The following is a 23004-nucleotide window of genomic DNA, read 5'->3' as shown; positions in this document are numbered from 1 at the left end:
AAGCAGTTTTATCAATCAAAACATGAAACTCTGTCAGTAAAAACATGTGTAAATGGGTCATTGCACTGAAAGTCACTGATTGTCTGATTTCATTCAACTGGAATTTCTGTTTTCATTCCACACATGTAGAGATGTTCGTATTATGTTCTTTACACACGTGCATTTCCCTTTTTCATCATTTCATTTGGACAGTGTATATATACACTGGACACGTTTTAACGGTCGCATTTCAATCTCAACTTGAGGGAGAAAAGCTACTTCTTGAGCTCTGGAGAAGCTAACTGATTTCAGCTAGTAGCATTTATGCTAACAACTAGCATCGAGTACGAGCAGTGGAGAACAGCACGAGACCAGACCAGGGACCACTGAACCAAGAACCAACAACGAAGACCAGAATCAGAAGACCATCTGAGAGGGAAGACCACCAAGGACCGGCCAAGGAAGACTGGACTAAACTTTCCATTATGGAACGGTGAGGACAGCAATATTAAAATATTATTAGTTCCAATCAGCTATGTTAGCATGTCTAGATTTTAGCTACCAGCTAATACTAAATTTTAAATATCACCAATGTTAGGAGGAAAATTTAAAAGATGTGATTTCATTGGGGCATTAAATAACTAATTCTTCTGATTTTTGTTTGTTATTTTGTAAGTTTAGTTGTTGATTATTTACCCCTTTGAAAATATATTATTGCAAGAAGGATATCATCAAGTTTTGATGTAAAACTGTGAAATGTGTTTTAAGCTAATGTACATAAAACACACAACTAAACCGTGTACTGTGGTAGTTTGGATTGAAAGAAAGATTAGCATTCATGGCTAAGCTAATGCACACTGACATCAGTAGCTATTATTGTAGCATAGCATTTAGCATAAAAATGGCAGAAAGGATTATTATATCAAAAATTAGCCAGCCTCTTAATTGGTAATTAGATGAAAATTATGTAGCACTTTGGTTGCTAAATGTTTTCAAACAAGTTTGAAAAGTAGCTAAATTTGTTGTTAGGGTATTCTGAAAAGTAGTTAAATCTTTTTGGCATCAGTGTGTGGCTCTGTGCAGGTACTCTGGTCCTCCCACCGTCCAAACACACGCACCATAAGGTTCATGGCTCTGTGTGAATCAGACGTAGGTATGAATGGTTGTTTGTTTGTCAGCTACGGTGACAGTCCAGGCTGTTCCACCTTTGACCACTGATAACCAGGAAAAGCTCCTCACAATGAGTAAGCAGTTCACAAAATGGATGAATGAACATCTGGCAGAAATAATTAAAGAACTATCCACTATCCTTTACTGAAACCAAACCACAAACAAAACTCCAACAACTACTGGTCAAACCCAAAGATAAAGTAACAGCACATCCCAGAATACTTGCACAGGTGTCTCTTAAAGTAACAGAACCTTTTTCTGTTTTACCTACATTACAAATACATTACATTACAAGAAGGGAGCAGGAAGTTGAGTGTTAGAAACATGCAGAGAAACGACTTTGGAAACAAAGTCCAAACTTTTTACTGACTGTATGTGAGGCACGTGTTCTGAAATTACACAAAAGCCACTTTGTGAAAAGTCATGGTCTTATTTGATAAATGTCCATACCAGGATCCAAATGACCTTTGACCTCCTGAAGGCAGGCTTTCACTGTCTTCACCACTTACGGGTCAGCCCTTTGAGGTCATGTGACATCACTGTGGCCTGTACTGTCCTCCACAATGTGGCCTGAGGATCATAGACTGTCAACAACATGGCTTCCATATACTTTGACTGAACTCCTAAACTGTGTGAAATCTGCAGATGCATATCTTTAATGTCCTACAGATTGGACAATGACCGGACTGATCAGGATCATCAGGCTTGTGACAGAATGGTTCAGGGAGAATGAGTCATCATTTTCATACATGGATTCATCTCCATAAAGTCCAGGCTCTAATTTGGGATGTGATGAAGACTTGATACAGCGGTCTGATTCTCCATCATCAATAATCCAGGGATTAAAGCAAAAATTTTTCATCTGACTGAAAATTTTCTTCTGGTCAAAATCATTGGCCACTATTAAAAATGATGCAATACAATACTACTATAACGTACAAGTTCATATAGTCAAATTTGGCAATACTGTAAAACACACTGGATGGGAGAGTGTACAGGTGTAGAAGATTAGTAACATGGATAGAAAAAATGTCGTGAGTGGTATTGGTGGGGGGTCTGGGGGTCCTCCCCCAGAAAATTTTTAAAGCTTCAGGTCAATTTTGGTGCTCTGTGGTTAATTTTAAAGGGTATGAAAACCTTTGAAGCAAGTGAAAATAATAACTAGAATAAAACCTTACAGCAAAAAATGAATGAAAAACTTTTTATTTAACAATTTAGGAGCTCCTAAAACAAGGCTGCTTAATTTTTTTGCACCATGATCTAATTGGAGTTCCATCGTCTGCCTTCTCATCAAGCCACGCCCACCTCCGTTTTTCACGCATCTCTCAATAGTTACCACTTCAGCACCTCCCTCTACAAACGTGTCCATGATGTCGTATATGCTAGCCAAAATAATCTGTACGTGGTCAAACCTGCGTCCACAACCCCCTCCCGCCAATATCATGTTCTCTTTTGATTGGAAGAAATGACGTCAACTGAAACAGAAATTATATTCCGTTACAGATCCTCTCTGAGGGTATTTAAAATACAGTGGCTTTGCAAATACCAAGGGTGTTACTCATTCATTCAGTTTTATCTCCGTACTGTACCACACAGATAGAAATAAGATGCTAAACGGGTCAAAATAAAGCACTTATGCAGTCGGGCGCGTAACCGCGTCAGGCCGTGGCGCGCACAGCCGCACGCACGGGAAGGGCACATACACACAAACACACACACACACACACACACTAGTCATATACCGGCAAGAGGAGATAAGCTATGAACCCAAACATGAAGGTCCATGTAGATCAGTTCTGTCTTCTTCCCTTTTCGCTGTGGTTCTTTCATAATGAAAGCTACTTGTTAGCACTAAACTAAAGTTAGTCTGGAGGCTGAACTTCGGTAAAGCTGAACTTGTCCATGTGTTTCTGAGGCACAGAATGAGCAGCGTTTCCTTCCAAAGAGAAATAGTCATCAACCTCTCCTCCCGACATCAAAATAAAGAAGTCATCTTATTATCATCACTGTTAAACCTATCAGCCCCCTGTACCTGTGTTAAACACCTGCAGACCCAGGACAGCAGACCCAGGACAGGATCGCGGTGCCGACTGGACTCCGCCAAACACGTGGGGAAGTTACTTCAATATGACTTTTTTTCCCCCCTCAATTTTTCCATTTGACGGATATCCGTCGTGGTGACGGAGAACTTTAATCCCTGCAATAATCCAAAATTAATGCAACTATGGATGGAACAAATATTATGAACCTTATTGTGACACTTCATGAGCATTATGTGGTAAAAAAGATGTGACAGTGAATGTCTCCTGTAATCCAAACCAAAGGTGGTGCATATAAAACAGGGGTGCCAAAAAAACATACAGTTCAATAACGGAAAATAACCACCTCATAAAAATACAGTAATTTTCCATAATTAAAATACATTTTTTTGCCCTAACTTTACATGAGATTTTGCATATTTTTTTGACTTTTTAATGTTTAATAAAGAATATTTACATGTATTAAAACAATCAAATTACCTACAAATATAGATATAAATCATTTTCAATGAGACTAAGTTGTACAATCCACTGATAAAAACTGTATTTGGACAGTTTATCAGTGCTTATACATGTTATACATTCACAAAAATACATTTATTCAACATTTCTGTTGTGAAACCTCCTGTAATTACACAAGATATTTGTCGATTAACAAACAAGTCTGGTTAAACTTACAGAACAAATACTTCTTTAACAGTTAATTGTTAGTAATTTTATCTTGTTTTATCTTCTTCTTTTTTTTTTTTACAGTATTAAACTTTAAATTAACAGTTTAATCTCATGAATAGAAAAGAAATATTTGTGAAATCATGATACATTTGTAAATGTATTTTAACTGTATCTTTCTGTGAAAAAAGAAAAAAAATTCTTTTAAAAAATTGAAATTTTTTGGTTATTCACAGTCAAAGTTTTTTCATGTTATTTTACATTTGACATGTAAAATCACAGTCTACTTTTGTAATTTCATTAATATTTTCCTGTATCTTAAAAATACAGTAAAAATCTGTAAAAAAAACAAAACAAAGAAACAGTAAAAATTCTGTTAAATTACATTTTTTTTACAGTGTAGAGCTGTAAATATCCAAACATATGTAGCTGTGAATATATATACCAAATATACATATTAAAACAGTCTATTAAGACACAATTAAAACATAAATTTGTACAATATGTGCTAGAGAATATATGATCAATATGATAATAAATGAAACATACATAAATAAGTGTGAAAATATAGTTGTTTTAAAATGATGTGGTTCTAATGAGGCACAGATGGTTCAATGTAAACCATGCAGATAGTTTGAGTGTATACTGTGACATTTGTCCTCTGTATTTTTCATCCAGCTAAAGACACCTGGATGAATGGGTTTGAAATCAGATTTATCATCAGTTTCATCTTCACTCTTCAACTGTCGCTTCCTTTAAACTGATCCTGTTGGTCTTTTTGCAGGAGTCTGGGTTGTACGGTGGTGGACGTGCTGACACTAAAGCCTCCCTGGGCTGAATTCGAGGCCATGGCGGCGATATTCCAGCCCACCCCCCAGCCCACCAACCCCCTGCTGCCCTCACACACGTCTGAACAGCTGTGGGACTTCATCCTCTGCATCTTGGTGGAGGCCAAACACAGGCCGAGCGCCCAGGAGCTGCTCAGGCATCCCTTCTCCCAGATCCTCTGATGAAATCTGCCCGAACCATGAACTTTAACCCAGACGGAACCGGTCCAGGGGTCAGTGTTAAATCCACAGAGGTATTGGAGTGAAAACCCAAACACATGCTCTTACAGGAGTCACCAGCAGGGGGAGACAAAACACAGATGAGGAGGTTTGACAGATGCAAACACACACTCCTGATGTTCTCCTTCAGAATCAGCGTCTTTCAAGTCAAATCCACTCAGTTGTGTCTTCATTCATATCCTCCACTGTGTTTAGATTCACTCACTGAGCAGTTTTGAGGAACGCCACGAAGCTCTGAAAAGTTTTCAACAACATTTTCAAGCTGCAGAATAAAAAGAAAAACTCACCTGTTCAGTGAACGTGGACAAATACTCACTTTGTACAGTGTTAATGAGACGGAGTTGTTCTTTTTTTCACTTCTGCTGATTGTTTTTATCACTGTCTCGTGTAAATCAATGAAAGCTCCACCCTTAGACAACTCTTCATATCTATAAACCTTCATGTCTAATGACTAAAAGTAGCTCCACTGGAGTTTAATGAACAGGTTTATTGTTTTTCAGGTGAACATATCAGACAGAAATTAGTATCAGATAATAAACAACAACACAAACCTAATGAGACAAACCTGATAATGGAGAAAAATCTGAAAATAATGATAAAATATGTTACTTCTGTTAGTTTTATACAAGTAAAGATGATTATCATGACATCAAATAGAATAGAATAGAATAGAATAGAATAGAATAGAATAGAATAGAATAGAATAGAATAGAATAGAATAGAATAGCCTTTATTGTCATTGTGTTTTCCAGTCAGTGCAACAATATGAATAAAAAGCCAATACGTCAGAAAATAAAATTATAAAAGAAAACTAGTAAAATAAGAAAATTGAATATAAGATTAAAATAAAGTGTAAAATCTACTAAGTCTGAAAGGCACCGTATAGTATGGTGGCCCAGAGGTGCAACAGTCCAAAAACTTATCCACTATAAAAAAAAAGGAGATCAGGCTAAAAAAAATTCCACTATAAGAAATAAAAGAGATGAGAAAATTATTCACGATACGAAAAAAAAAGACAACAGCCAAAAAATTATCCACTAGCCCCAAAAAATATCCACTATATATTTTTAAAATAACTTTATTTTTAGTGCACCGACCTCAACTTTTGGTGGCTTACTTCATTAGCATTAGCCACATTAGCTGAAGGCTTTAAAAAATTTCAACCTATGCTTTTATTTTTCTGGTGGCCTTAATTTTAAAGCAAGAGACCTTTCGGGTAAAATGCCCCCTAAATTGAAAAGGTGGATGATGTTTTCTTTTTTTCTTATACCAGATACTTTTTTGGGCTGTTCTCTTTTTTTCTTATATGGATATTTTTTTGGTCTGTTGCACCTCTGGGCCACTGCAGTATAGTGATACTGACCCACACATGTTCTGGGTCAATTCTAGGATTCTTCTATTATGGGATGAACTGGCAGAATTATTCCAGTATATCTGAACTGTCTGTATGGACTCCTGAAATCAGGAACCTAATGAAACAAATGACATTACATTGGTTAGTTTGGTTTAAATTATTTTATAGATGTATATAATGATATGGACATAAATATTGGGACACATCATGTCTACAGCTGTAAGATGTCCTGTTCATGATGATTTGAGACATAAACATAAATATTTCCATAAAGTTTAATGGGAGGTTTTTCTTCCTACAGCGATCAGCCATAACATTCTGACATTTACAGGTAAAGTAGTATTAGTGTTAATTATGTCATTACAATGGGATCTGTCAGTGGGTGGGATTTACACTATATAGACAAAAGTATGTGGACACATTGAATTAAGTTGTTTCTTTTCTAACAGGGGTCTGGGATACAAAACAATAGTGACAAATGTGATAATATAGATTTACATTAGGATAAATATCATTGCATTGGTTAGTTTGGTTTAAATTGTTATATTGATGAATATAAATGATCTGGATCCAAATATTAGGACACATCATGTCTACAGCGGTCATCCTGCTCCTTTTCCAATGTTTTCTTTTCTTTTTAAATAAATCTTTTCATTGTTTGGTTTTAATGTTATGTTTGAAATAAATAAATAAACAAACAGCTGGAAGATGTCCTGTTTATGCTGATTTCAGATATAAACATATATATATTCCTTGAAGTTTAATGGGAGGGTTTTCTTCCTAAGTGAGATGTGAAGAAAGTAGATGGTTAGTTGTGGTTGAAATGTTTTATTTACAGTCAGAGCATGAGAAATATTTTAGAATTTTTGAGGTAAAACATTTAAAATCATAGTCATGGATAAAAAAAAAAAAATCAATGTTGAGAGAAATTAAGTAAAAACCATCTCTGATTTTGGAAGCAAAGATACTACTGTACTGTACACTCAGTACAAGAGCATGTGTTTGAAATGTCACAATATCACAACATTGTGAAGAACAAACCCCAGATGACGCACATAATCCAGTCCTCCAGTTGTTAGCTAACGTTCACGTCAACCTGTTCAAAGTTCTTCCTTCCCTTCCGAATCATGTCTATATGATCCACATCCAGTTGGAATCCTCTGTCCACTTTACTGGGAGGTGTTGGACTTGGTCCAATCTGAGGAACATCACTGATATGAAGTTTTGGGAGTTCCTGAAGACAGCGCGTGTAGACCGTCTCCATAGTTACACCGGAATCTGGTTTATAAATTGCGGGACCCGCATTGATGACGCAATGATGCAGAGACAATTCTCTGACCAATCATCGAGCCGTTAGCAAAGACACACTTTACTTTACATGGACGAATCACAACGCTGTATTTTTTTTCTTTCTTTCTTTTTTTTTATCTAATTATCTTGTGTTCATGATTTGCTGTCCTCTAGTTCTATGGAAATGGACTTCCTCTCTTATAATGACATTCAGATGGGTGTAATCCTCAAAAATAAAAAAGATGAGTTTTTGATGAATAACATAATTATAGTAACAAAATATTACATTCATAAATGCAGATGTGCTAAAACTTCCCCCTCATGGTCTGCACTTAAAAACGAACTCCTTTTGTTTAAAAAGTGTTTGAAAATAATTGATAATGCCCAAGCTGAGAAACTGCACACACTCATAGAAAATCTTCAACTGTGCTGAACCCTTGTACCTTTTTTTTTCTTTCTTTCTTTTTTTTATCTAATTATCTTTTATTTGTATAGTCTTAGTTATTTTATTTTTACGTTAAGCTTTCAGATATTTTCTGATTCATATAACATGTTGGAGGTGTGATTCTCTTTTGTTATATTTGCACATATGGACAGAAATGAGTATGTCACGTTGTTTTTTGTTATGTATTTGTATTTGTTCTTGTTGCAATCAAAAAAAATGGTGGGACGCGCATTGATGACGCAATGATGCAGAGACAATTCTCTGACCAATCATCGAGCCGTTATCATAGACACACTTTACTTTACATGGACGAATCACAACGCTGTATTGACATGGCCAGCCAATCAGAATGCAGCTTGTATTCATTCCCGGAAGTGCCAGCCCTGTTTGTTCCTCCTTTATTTTTGCTGTTAGAGCCAGAGACAAGCCGTGAAGCGGGTTCATCCAACTTCATTCTACTCGATGTTAGTCGGTGGGTTTGGACACAGGTTCTCATCTTTTGATACTTAGGAGCAGTTTGAGCTCAAATCTACCCAAGTCTTTTTCCTCCTGGATATGTCGGTGCTCTCCGCTATAGTTAGCCGGTACCGGAGCTGCTAACTCTCGTGCAGTGAAGCGGAGACGGTCACGTGAGTTTGGATGGATTTCCTTTTCAGTCCTCGCGCTGCTTGAACATGCTCCGGTTGTTTTCTATGCGCTGCATAGGAGTTTGTTTAGGGCCGTTGCTATGGAGATAACATGGCGGTAGTAGGAACACGAGAGCACCAGCAGCGCTGATATTTGTAATTCCGCCCAAAATACACAGTTGAATCTTATTTCCTGTTCAATAGAACAGAGTTTGTTCTGATATAGATACTTGTACATTGTGATGAATAACAGTGACTAACGCCCCCGTTTGTGCCTGAGCACCCCCCTCTCAGCTTTCTCATCCAGAACGCCCCCTGGGGGGCGGTCCCACCCCCGTTGACAAACCCTAGTGGAGGATGTTAAAGTCATGTCTGCTGTTTGTTTGTTCCACTTGTGGATTTCCTGCCTCAGTGGATGAAATCCTGGAAATGCAGAGCCATCATACAGACCTTCTGGAGCTGCTGGGTCACAGATTGGATCTTTAGGACTGAAAGCTTTTCTGAGGTCAGTGAATACTCCAACTGTGGGATGGTTTGGATTGATTGAATTGCTGATTTCCTCTGTTGAGTCTATTAATGCCAGTGAAGTTCCTCTGCTCTGCTTGATGTTTATCTATGAATTTGTCCAACCGTTTACTGAATAGTTTTTCTAGAATTTGTGAGAATTGAGGTCGAACTGAAACAGGTCTGGAGTTTGTGAAATGGTGGTTAATCCTAGATTTATAAAGAAGGAACTTTTGCAACTTTCCTTTGGTTTTAATTTAGACATAGTCCAGGTTGACTGTTGGTTTACAGAAATATGTATTCCTCATGTTTCGTACACTGTATAAGTGTTTTTGTGTGTTTTTAGTTTTGAAGATGGTTTTATCAGAGATGAGAGTTAGCAGAGTTTAGTGCGTTCATGTCTCACAGATAGCTGCTGTCTAGGTCGTCTGACTGAATTTGTCGTGTATGGAGCAGGAGATGAGGAGGGATTTTTCCTCCTGTTGCTCAGTACATGTGCAGACTATTAGTAGATGGAGTTGTAATGTAAAACAAACTTCACTTTGTTCTTGCTCCTTAGTGAGTCCTGTGTTGTTTGTATGTGAGGTTATATCAAATATTGTTTGTCCTTTTAACATTGAGTATCTGCTGCTGTTTGAATCAGTTGCTTTGCTTCTTTGAACTGGTGTTTTGTATTGTGTTATTTTGCAGATATTGCAGAATTCGTATCAGTAATGCTATTGTTGTGTTTCTACTTTTATTGTTGAGATGATGTGATATGAGATGGTGCAGACTGTTGGTAGATGGAGTTGTAATGTAATGTTTAGTTCTGGCTCCTTGGTGAACCCCCCACCCCCACCCCCATTGTACTTCTGCTGTTTGTTGTAATTGTTGGCTTTCCTGGCCTTTGTCTCCCTGAGCCCCCTCCTCAGCTGGTCCATAGTGAGGGAGAGGGGGGTGGGAGGTGACTGGAGGGCCTCCTCTGTTACATGGAGGGGCAGAGGAGCCTATGGTAACAGGGAAGGGGGGGAGGGAGGTTCCATACTGGAGAGGTTTGAAGAGGGACCTGAATGGGTGGGGGCTGGAGTCAGGACAGATTCAAACCTGTTGAAATGCAAATTCAGCTCGTTTGCCCAGTCCTGATCTCCATTAAATGGTGGGCGGTCATTATTCGATACGTTCAGGGTGCAGAGGTGAATTTGGATGTATGGATGTATGAATTTGTCCAATCAGCACCAAACTCCATGAGCATGATCAGAGTCACACCCTGAACATGACATGACAATATTGAATCAGACTCATAGTGCCACCTATTGGCAACAATAAATGACATATTTTGGTGTTTTAAAGTACAGATTGAACATGTCCAACTTTAATTTCCTCAGAAAACCTTAACAAGTTCAGGATTTAATACATTCCAAGTTGGTAACGTTAGGTAACGTCATATGATCGTGGTGGTGAAACGAGTTCTGAGGTTTTTTTTATAAAACAAGAAATTGTTGTAAGTCATTTGTACATTGTCGAATCTGCATCAATTTTCATATGTAGAATAAGAGGACTGAGTTTTTCAGTGTTTAAAAATGTCCTATTAATTATCTAACTAGTTAATTTTGTCTGTCTGCTTAATCTGCTTTGAAAGGGATGTGTTTGTTGTGTTCCATTCCATTGCATTTCAGTGACCACCTCTTCTGTTTCTTTGTGTTTTGATGTAGAGAGAAGACAAAGGTGGATTTAAAGTGAAACCTGAAAGCTGTATCTGGACAAGATCACCTGATTCCAGCAAACATGGATGGAAGACCCACCTGTGACCAGTGTGGCAAGACTTTCGCCACAGCAAGTTCCCTAAAAAGACACCAACGCATCCACACTGGAGAAAGACCATATAAGTGTGACCAGTGTGGAAAGACTTTCACCACAGCAAGTTCCCTAAAAAGACACCAACGCATCCACACTGGAGAAAGACCATATGAGTGTGACCAGTGTGGAAAGACTTTCATCACAGCAAGTTACCTAAAACAACACCAACACATCCACACTGGAGAAAAACAGTATGTGTGTGACCAGTGTGGAAATGCTTTCACCACAGCATGTAACCTAAAAAGACACCAACACATCCACACTGGAGAAAAACCATATGTGTGTGACCAGTGTGGAAATGCTTTCACCACAGCAAGTGACCTAAAAATCCACCAACGCATCCACACTGGAGAAAAACCATATATGTGTGACCAGTGTGGAAATGCTTTCACCACAGCAAGTGACCTAAAAATCCACCAACGCATCCACACTGGAGAAAGACCATATGAGTGTGACCAGTGTGGAAATGCTTTCACCACAGCACGTGACCTAAAAAGACACCAATACATCCACACTGGAGAAAGACCATATGAGTGTGACCAGTGTGGAAATGCTTTCACCACAGCAAGTAACGTAAAAGAACACCAACGCATCCACACTGGAGAAAAACCGTATGATTGTTACCAGTGTGGAAATGCTTTCACCACAGCAAGTTCCCTAAAAATCCACCAACGCATCCACACTGGAGAAAGACCATATGAGTGTGACCAGTGTGGAAATGCTTTCACCACAGCACGTGACCTAAAAAGACACCAACGCATCCACACTGGAGAAAAACCATATGAGTGTGACCAGTGTGGAAAGAGTTTCACCCAAACTCAAATTCTAAAAATCCACCAACGCATTCACACTGGAGAAAGACCGTATGAGTGTGACCAGTGTGGAAATTCTTTCATCACAGCAAGTCACCTAAGAATCCACCAACGGATCCACACTGGAGAAAGACCATATGAATGTGACCAATGTGGAAAGAGATTCACCCAAATGAGTGGGCTTAAACATCACCAACGCATCCACACTGGAGAAAAACCATATGAATGTGACCAGTGTGGGAATGCTTTCACCACAGCAAGACACCTAAAACAACACCAACACATTCACACTGGAGAAAAACCATATAACTGTGATGCTAGCTAATTACCTAAAAATCCACCAACGGACCCACACTGGAGAGCGACCCAAGTCCATCCCATAATTTCACACCCACAACCCAAATCCATCTGCACTTCACATCTGTCCTCACTTTAGTCCGTTCACAAATATAAAAACCCCTGAAATTATAATTACTCTGTGTTAATGGAAAGAAATCTTGAGTGCTATTTGGAACAATATTATTTTTTACTTTCTAAATCGTTTACACTATCCTGCAATTTTAAGAGTTTCAAGTGGAATAAATCAATTATTGGTTGCTTCAAAATATCCTACTTTATTACTTACTTTACTAATAATTTGGTATGTTATCAGTACAGGTTCAGTTATTGTCACGCTTATATAAGTGAAATATGACTCTGTCCGTATTTGATGTGTTTGTATGTTGTGTTTGTATGTCTTATGCTAAATGGCAGATGAAGTGTGACTTTGAATCTTGCTCTAGGTCATGCAAAAAGGCTCTGTACTTTTCTTAACGCTATTGTAACGCTGCTGACCTCAACATAAAAAACAAAGTGAAAATGTATGAGAAGGAAAAACAAAAGAAATGAAATGTTATAAGTTCTTTGCTTGGTGAGTGATTTTGATTTGTAAATCTAAGTTGTATTCTGATTTATACTTTGTGTATTTTCACCTTTGTGCTGAACAGTGATGAAAAGGTCAGGTTCAGCACAATGTGCCTTTTTTGCAACGTGGAAATTTTTTGTGGTTAAGGTGAGCTGAGTGTAATCTTAATTATGAATTTGGAAACTTACTGTGGTCAAGAAATGCTGGCCTCCCTGCGCAAATGTTCGACCAAGGCGTAACTCTTGAAGCTCTTTGTGGTGAAGCTATGCTATCTAAGCTGAACTCCCTGTGCAAATGTCAAACCAAGGTTTGACCCTTGATCAAACTGTCAAATGCATAAGTGCTATTTTACAGATTTTGCAGATGTCCAATGCACTTGTTAAACTTAAAGTGAACTTTCAAATGGGTGTGTGCTCAGAGTGATTGATGTTGACGTGTTTTGCTTGACATGTGTACTGATGCATTTTACCCAGCAATTGTTAACCAATCATATGTGTTTGTTGAACTTATGTAACTGAATATGGGAGTCACTAAACATGGGAGTCTTCAAAGAGCCACTGAAGACTATAAAATGTAATGGAGAAGATTTTTATGTCTTTGATGGGATACTAGTGGTAAAGTGCCTTCTCTGACAACTCACAATTTTTGGATTTTTGTGAATCATTGCTGTTTTCAATAAACCACATTCTGGGTTAACCTTTTTTAAACTTCAACCTTGCCTATTGGTGGATTTTTCCTTCATTCTCCTGTTGTGTTTTTCCATCGGCAGCTTTAAGTGGTAAGTTTCTTTATCATATTAGTTAACCCCCATCGCTTGGCAGCCCGGCCTCTGGGCAGACCTCAATTTTAACGTGGTATCTGAGCAGGATAGAGAACACTGGCAGTCATGCACTTTTCAGGCACGTAGAGTTAAGCCCAGGGCACAGTGAAGACAGTTACCTGGTGTTAAAATATAAAGGTATCTGGGGCAGTAATCCATGAACTAATATTATTGTTTTTTGTGATTATTGTGCTACGTGCTTAACATGTTATCATGTGCATCACTGAGAATTCTTAAAGACTAAAGAACTTAAAGCACAGACTCAGAAATTCAAATAATGCTGAAGTTCAAATAATGTCAAAATTGAAATATTGCTGGAATTCATCAGACTCCTGCTCTCCAGGAGGCAGAGACTCAAGCACGACCTCTTGATTTTTTTCTCCATTTTTCATGGTTATCATCACATAATTGTCTTCTGTGAATCTCCTTGGGGCCATTTGTGAATTTTGAGGAAAATCAAAGTCTGTGATTTGAACTGTTCTGTTTTTCACAAGTGGACACCTAGTGCTGTCATCAGTCAGGTTTGGCCACAGTGCAGGATCATCAGCCACAACTGGAGGACCTTCCTTTGTTGATAATTCAGGTGCAGGTGAGGAGGTGGTTTAGGAAGTGCAGGCTGGGACATCCTCTTGGGTTTCCTCAAAGGACTCCCCATAATCTACGCTGAATAAGACCATAATGATCAGCCTAATTATTACCATTTTAAATCATCCCAATTAGACATTATATTAGACTGGATAAATACTTTATTAACCCATAAAAACCCAAACACACACCATCGACCAAAACCATCTACTGATCTAAAATGTTAAACCCTTACTGATCCACTAATCTTAATACATGTCAATAATTGGTGTAAAATGCAGTTTTTCATCTTTTCATGGTCATCAGATATGACCCATTTGGATGTTCAGAGGCTCCGTAGTTGCCATGGAAACACTGTCATGTTCTACAGTATTGATTCACCAGTAAAACCCATGGAGTTGGATCAATGACAGTGGATGGACACACTGGGTTTATGTTTAATCAATGATATTTTTGCTGAAAACATAACTTTTCCCCCAATTTTTTTTTAAATTTGATATAATAACCTTTTAATTTACTCTGAGCTTAAATGTACATCTGCATGATCAGTGAATTAAATATAGGAAAATACATGATTTACACTGAAAAAACTTCAAATAAAGAGAATAATATTACAATAAATGGTGATCAATCATTTAAGAAATATTATAAATAGAGAAAAATCTATTTGGGAACTGACACAAAAGTATCAGTGGGTCTTTATGGGTTAATCCCAAATTTGAAGTGGCTTTTTTGCAGCAGCGTTAAGTATAGTAAAAAACAGAAATATACTAGTCAACATTTGCTAGGGATCAGTTTTATATTTGCACAATAATTGATGTTGTATAATATTTTGGGTGACTTCATATGTTATGTGTGTACTTTGGCTAGTCATGTAAAGAAAAATGGACCAAAAGGTAAAAAAAACATACATTTTTCTTGCACTGTCAGGCAAAAGGGTGATACAACCCTAGAAATTAGAGTTCACAACAATTACTCTTCCAATTTTGTTTTCACTGAAACCACTCAGAATGTTCTGAAACACATACGGTGTGATGTCAATAATGTGTGTGGCCACCATCCGCATCTGCAGGCTGTACTCCACTGGGAAAGTAAATTATCAAGTTTCCAGAATTACACCCCAGAATATAGCAAAGTTATAGTCCTGATCCCTAGCAAATGTTGACTAGTGTATAATAGAAGCACACAATAAAGAATAAAAATACACCCAATAAACTTAAATAATTAATAAATGACACACAAACTTTTATCTCTACAGGTTGTGGCCACTTTGTGAGTAGACACAGTCAGGAATTTAAGCAAAACACCAAATGAAAAAAGGTAACACTCATAAATCATGGCTATATAGTAGTAGACTATCAGGATTATTAATTAGTTTATTTACAAAAACTACTTAACCATTATACCACCGAATATAAAGAAGGAACTAATAGAACTAGTAATGGCAGGTTGTCCTGTAAGTTCCACTATCAAAGCAGTTTTATCAATCAAAACATGAAACTCTGTCAGTAAAAACATGTGTAAATGGGTCATTGCACTGAAAGTCACTGATTGTCTGATTTCATTCAACTGGAATTTCTGTTTTCATTCCACACGTGTAGAGATGTTCGTATTATGTTCTTTACACACGTGCATTTCCCTTTTTCATCATTTCATTTGGACAGTGTATATATACACTGGACACGTTTAACGGTCACATTTCAATCTCAGCTTGAGGGAGAAAAGCTACTTCTTGAGCTCTGGAGAAGCTAACTGATTTCAGCTAGTAGCATTTATGCTAACAACTAGCATCGAGTAGGAGCAGCGGAGAACAGCACGAGACCAGACCAGGGACCACTGAACCAAGAACCAACAACGAAGACCAGAATCAGAAGACCATCTGAGAGGGAAGACCACCAAGGACCGGCCAAGGAACACCGGACTGGACTTTCCATTATGGAACGGTGAGGACAGCAATATTAAAAATATTAGTTCCAGTCTGTGTTGATGGTAGGAGAGAGCAAGAAGATGTTTCCCAGTTAGTTCTTTTTTCGCAGGTTTTACAGTTTATATATTTGAGTTCAATAGTATCATTTAATAATAACTGGTTAAGATTTAAACACATATTAAATATATTTCACTGTTATTATGTATGTATGTAAGAAAATGTACATTGTGGTTTTAATTGAACTAATTCCAGATGTTCCTTTAACTGTAATAAAATCCTACTTGAATTGAAAAAAACATTCTGTGCGAAGAGACTGCGCTGAGAAATGGAGATGCCACACACAAAATTGATGCCTCTTGATTATTTAAACACAAACTGATAACAAAAAAAACTTGCTCAATGTTTTTTATTATTTTGCAATATTACCAAGATAGTCTTCTTAAAAGTAAGACTATTAATGAATCACATTAATATCTTAGGGTAGAAATTATTATTATTAACTGACAACTTTATTCAACTTGTTTTAAACTTTCTCTGCTGTTCCAAATAAAATGTAAATAAAACTGTCAGTGAAGCTCTTAATTGAGCTGCTGTTTATCATGTAAAGGATGAATCAGTGTGGATTCATGTCTGGACTGATGGTTTGTGTTCTGATGTGTGTTCGGCAGAATGGATCAGAGTGAGGACAGACAGGAGGGAGCCCGTCCCCGGAAGACCCCCCACAGGACCTGGATCCAGACATGGACCTGGACCCAGCAGTGCATCTATGGAGAGTGATGCCTCCAAGTATGTCCTGATAAACTATAAAAGACGCCGTGCTCCACAGCCTGAGTAAGTGAACCTCAGATCTGGTCCAACAGGGTTTTCAGCTCAGTCAGTCCTTCCTTGGTGTTCCATGTCTGACCTAAAGTTAGTCTGATTGTACCATCGGCGTCACATTGTCTTTTTCTTCAGTCTAATAAAAGTTGGACACAAAAGGACACTATTGCCACGTACCGACTCAACTCGGGTACCAGGTACTATTCCTGGAGACTGTTTCCATTACAGGATATGACCAACTTTCGAGTACCTGGTCGTCATAGCGACACTGCATGCAACTTCCGTGATGTCTGCTCAGAGAGTTGCTGATAAACTCACTCGTTGCATGTTGTCCCATCAAGCTCACGCTGAATCTTTTCATCATCCACCAAGGACCGAAATGTCTGAACCTCCTCGACCAACCATAGTGTCATTTTGCGGACTGTCATCATGGAATAGCCTACCGCTATATTTATTGTTAACTTCCGAATATGTTTTTTAAATAATTTTTAAAATGACATGTCGTGCATTGATGACGCAGAGACCAATTGGTGGTCTGCAGTGTTTGCACATCACATTTTAGTATCTCTTCACCCGTTTTGGAACCTTGACCAAGCAAGTACTAAAAAAGTGGTACCAGATTCCAGGTTCTTTTACGTAATAGAAATGTGAAAAGGCTGAGTCAAACCGGTACCACATTGTGGAAACGTGGCAATAGTTTGATCTGTTGCAGCTATTATTATGTTTTTGCAGTCAGTTGATGGCTGTTGATGATGTTTTTTATAATATGATGTGGAGTCAAACTTTAGCTCATTTTGGTTATCTTATCACCATAAGTTGTTGTTATAAAAAGTGCCTTTTGTGTTTCTGATCAAGTGGGCTTATTGGTATGTTAATAAAAAATATGACTGTGTTTTCTGGGTCAAAGAGGGAAAACTCACTGTTGTAGATTACCTAGATATTCTTTTTTATTAAAATTAGATTCCGTAAATTTGGAGGATGGGACAAGGCCTACAAAACCTCTCAGCCCCAGGGCCTAACATTTAGTTAAGGATGTCCTGGATACATTGACTTTATAACCGGATATTTGACCAAAACTAGTGATTATGTCTAGGACTATTGGAACTGAAATGAAGTGGAGCTTAGTGAAGATCAGTTTATTCTGCTGCTGTTTTTAATATAACAAATAAATCTGTTACATTTCAGAAACTTGATTGTCTATGACGTATCAGAAACAGGCTGTGAAGATCTGTCCTCAGTTCTCAGATCCCAGTCTTGTAGTCTGACACATCTGGACCTCAGTACCTACGACTTGGAGGATTCAGAACTGAAGATCCTGTCAGATGGACTAAGGAGTCCAGACTGTAAACTGGAGACTCTCAGGTCAGATAAAGTTAGAATCTGAATTAAATTATTTCTGATCTTTTGGTCCTGACTGAGTTTTATTAAATCATGTTGTACTTGTTTAAATGAAGGTGTATTAGATCTAGAGCTGCACAGTCAAGTCAATCACAAGTGTAATCACTAAATCAACCTGTGTAATTATAAAATGGAAAAAGATGATAATTTAAAGGTCAGGATTTAGGTGGATTTATGTTGATCTAAATGGAAAATTAGGGAATAGAAGTTCAACCCCACATCTTTTCTGCAGTGATGATTTGGATTTAGTGACACAAACATCACAACAATAAGGTGTTTCTACTTATAAGTTTTGGTATTTTACAGTAGTCTCAGTTTTTATGTTTGATTTGACATTGTTAAATGACTCATCTGTGCATTTGGTTTGATAAACAAGCAAACAGACTCAAATTACAATTAAAAAAATGTGTTTTTCACTAAATTGTGCAGCTTTATTTAGATCTGAGCTGTAGAATAAACTGAGATCTATGTGGACTGTGATAGTCCTTCAGTCCAGACCTGACCTGATTGTAATCCAAATCTCATCTGTGTCCTCCAGGTTGAGTATCTGTAACCTGTCAGAGAGAAGCTGTGAAGGTCTGTCCTCAGTTCTCAGATCCCAGTATTCTAGTCTGACACATCTGGACCTCAGTAACAACGACCTGAAGGATTCCGGACTGAAGATCCTGTCAGATGGACTAAGGAGTCCAGACTGTAAACTGGAGACTCTCAGGTTTGGATTGTTCAACCAGTGTGAACGATGATGATTAAAACCATGATGTACCTGTAGTGGATCAGTCTGACCTGGTTTTCAGAGCAGCTGTTCAGTGTCTGACATGAAACACATGCATGTTCCTTTTTTATATGAAACAAATACAGGAACTAAACTCTATGAAGATGTATTTGAACCAAATGAGTCTAAATCTACAGATATGATCCAAAGGACAGTAAAGTGTCTACAGTCTGAGGGTTGGACTGGAGTGGAACTGGTTTGTCTGTTCAAACACTGGAACCCATGAACCATTGAACCTTTGATTTGGAGGTGGTGAAGGATGTTGATTTATGCACTTGATGTTTTTGGACCAATATCTGTACATTTGTGTCTTTATTTGGTCAAAGTCAGTCTTCATCCAGTTAAATTTGTCTGAGTAACAATAAAAGATCAGGACTTTCCAGACTTTGGACAGGGACTGGACTAATCTGAGTCTGTGTTCAGATCTTGTCCTGAACCGAGTCAGTCAAATAGAAACTGGCTCCAGGTAAATCCCATTTGGAATGAAATCCATCCACAGAATAATTGTGTCCAACAGCTGACGCTGCTTCTTTTCCTCCTCAGATGATGTGTGATGTTTTGTGTTGCAGACTGTCAGGATGTCTGATCACAGAGGAAGGATGTTCTTCTCTGGTCTCAGCCCTAAAGTCCAATCCGTTTAATCTCAGACTGCTAGACCTGAGCTACAACCATCCAGGAGCCTCAGGACAGGAGCTGTCTGCTCTAGTGGAGGATCCACACTGGACACTGGACACTGTCAGGTATGGACTGAGCTGATGCACACACAGATAATGTGTGATAGAACAGGTGGAGCTGACAGGAACACTCTGTCACAGCTGATTCCACATCCTTTACTGAAGTTCCAGACCACGGTCACAGATACAGACGTTCAATAAGGGACTGACAGGAACCATTGACTGGATATGAACAGAAAAGCTGGAGTGGATCAGAGTGATGGAATGTCCATGTTTAATGCTGCTCTGACCCCCCCCCCCCCCCCTTCTCCTTTCAGGTTGGAGCCCAGTGGAGTCCAATGGTTGAGACCAGGTCTGAGGAAGTGTAAGTGGATTTCCATTGGATTACAGATGAAACCCAACCTGAACATACAGTGAGAGCTGGTACCACATTAGAAAACACATCAACTGTCAGTGAAGACAGTGGGTGAGCTGACAGCTGACTGGTCAGGACACAGATCACATGACACAAATACCCTGAGGGACGAGTCCTCAGAACCTCACACCATTGGCCAATCACACCTCCTCTGTCTTCATGGATTATTGTGCTGTTGTTCTTGTGCCGCTCGCTGTCTGATAAAGGTGACTTGTACAATTATCAGTACTTGTGTTTAATATAATACAAACTGAACTAAAATTAACAAAACACACAATTAAATAGAGCAAGAACAGCAAAGTTACAAAGGACATCCTTTAAATATTTGACAAAATCAACATTTTATTCAATTTCTTTGTGCACTTTCTTAATTTTTATACTTTCTTCTGATTATTTTGTTCAGTTTGTTTCATTTTTTGCTGATTAATTTTATATGTCGTTTTATTAGTCTTGTTAATAACTGTCAGGTGTCAGGTGTCAGCACACCTGACAGTCATTATCAGGCTTCTGCAGAGCCTGATGATAGGCCTATCATTTGAATCAGGTGGGTTGGAAGAGGGATACATCTAAAACATGCAGGATAGTAGCCCTCGAGGACCAGGGTTGGGCACCCCTGCTTTACAGAAATAGAGTGACATGATGCTACAAGAATATATCCTCATTCTGATGCAGACCTCCGATGTCCTCGTTAAAATCAGCCCTAGAACACAGACTTTTAACCAACTAGCCCAGAAATGAGATTGCACATTTTGCGTTTCATTAGGATTAACGAGTGAGCAGGGAAACAAGCCCTAGGATAAGAATTACAAACAATAAGTCATTCTCTAGTCTTTCCCTTGAAGTTAAATCGAGCTGATCACTGATCAATAACTGCAGCTGTTGTGTGTTTTCTTCTGTCCATCAGATTTCTGTGAACTCACCCTGGATCCAAACACAGCGAACAGAGAACTCAAACTGTCTGAAAACAACAAGAAGGTGGAACGAGTGGAGGAGGTTCAATCATATCCTGATCATCAGGACAGATTTGACGACTGGCCTCAGCTGATGTGTTCAACTGGTCTGACTGGTCGCTGTTACTGGGAGGTCCAGTGGAGTGGAGCGGTTCATATAGCAGTGTCTTACAGAAGAATAATAAGGAAAGGATTCAGTAGAAATTGTGGGTTTGGATTAAATGATCATTCCTGGAGTCTGTTCTGTTTTGAGGGTGGATACCGGGGCGTTCATAATACTGAAATCACACGCCTGCCTCAGTCCTCCTCCTCCTCCGGTACAGTGTCAGTGTATGTGGACTGTCCTGCTGGATCTGTGTCCTTCTACAGAGTCTCCTCTGACAAACTGATCCACATCTACACCTTCAAAACCACATTCACTGAACCACTGTTTGGAGGATTTGCAGTCAGGACACAGGGATCCTCAGTGTCTCTGTGTGATGTGTAGTTATGTTTTGTAAAACATGAAATTATTAAAGTAGAATTTTAACTCATTTCTGTCTGAGTTAATCATCTACAAATACACAGAACAAATCGAAACACCAATAACATAAATCACCCTTAATTCTTCAACAATTATTTTGTTTGTTTTTGTTAATTTTACTTAATTCTTTTTAACTCCATCATTATTATGAATTATTTGTCCTGTGTTTTAATTTTTATTTCTTGGTCAGAAATGGCCAAAGGGGGTATTGTAATCATTTTGTCATCTGTCTCTCCGTCTGTCTGTCCATTCAACGGTGTAATTGCATTATCTGAAGAATGCACTGAGATATTTGCACCAAATTTATACTGTTATAATGTATACTGTCTTGGCATAGAGCAGAAGCTGATTGAAAATAGTTCACCCTGACCTACTTTTGGGGTGATATGTTTGCTTGAAACAGCCTTGTGCATTTATAATATCTGAGTACTTTCACATATAAATATGTATGTGATAAATTTTACACAAAGACAATCTAATGTAAATTATAGGGCAGGAACTTTCAAAAGAATCTTAAACTATATTTGGCTGAGGGGGATTAAAAGTGCACAGCACGTTATGTTTCTTCATTTATGTTGATTTTGTCTTTTTTGTTTTGTGGCTGATCATTTTGAGGTGTTTTTTTTTTCATTTAAAGTTCACTTTGGCAATGAATTTGTTAATTTTCTACATTTTGACAATTTGTTATATTTCCTTCATTTATTTGAATAGTTTGTTCATGTTAAGTATTTTATATTTTCCCATTTTTATTCATTTTTTTTCCTTTTCCTTGTTTTTTTTTGTTTTTTTTTTTATTTACATTTTCTTCATTTGTTATGATTACTTTGTCATTTTTCCCATCTTTCCGTTTTATTGTTTTGCTATTTTTCATTTTGATATATTATGACAATTATTATTACCCCACCCCTCGAAGGGGACGCAAGGGCTATTGTTTTTGGTTCAGTTTGCTTTGTTTGTTAACACTTAATAGACAAAACTGTTGGTTGATTTCATACCAGATTGTGTTTACAGATTGCCAACAACCCAAAATAGATGTGATTAGATTTTGGGAAAAGTAGGTCAAAGTTCAAATTTTTTATGAATTTTTTTAAATCTCTTTTTTTATCCCATTTGCTTAAAATGGTCTATAAAACACTAATTTTGTTTCAATTTGCTTCAAACTTGGTGCATATATAGAGGCAATTGATATGCCTTATTTTTTCACATTTTGGGGTGCAGTTTTGTTAAAAAAATTTTCCACTATTCACCTGACATTTGCAGTAGTCCATCATTATAAAGGACAGGGAAATCAGTCAAATAAAAGCATCTATATGTCATTTCTGATCAACTCATTCTGAAAAAAAAAAAAAAAAAGAACTTGATTTAATAAATGAATGCTATTGAGGAACTGATTAAACATGCTGTGGGTTAAAATTTTGAGCTCCGG

General features: G+C 37.9%; 1 pseudogene; it reads left to right on the top strand.

The window, feature by feature from the left end:
• Positions 1-23004, top strand: part of LOC115436240 (zinc finger protein 850-like) — an 82406-nt pseudogene that overhangs the window by 18529 nt on the left and 40873 nt on the right.

The sequence above is a fragment of the Sphaeramia orbicularis genome, chromosome 16, assembly GCF_902148855.1.
Source record: "Sphaeramia orbicularis chromosome 16, fSphaOr1.1, whole genome shotgun sequence".
Classification (NCBI taxonomy): domain Eukaryota; kingdom Metazoa; phylum Chordata; class Actinopteri; order Kurtiformes; family Apogonidae; genus Sphaeramia; species Sphaeramia orbicularis.
The sequence above is the reverse complement of the archived record's forward strand: the minus strand, read 5'-3'. Positions and strand labels throughout refer to the sequence as shown.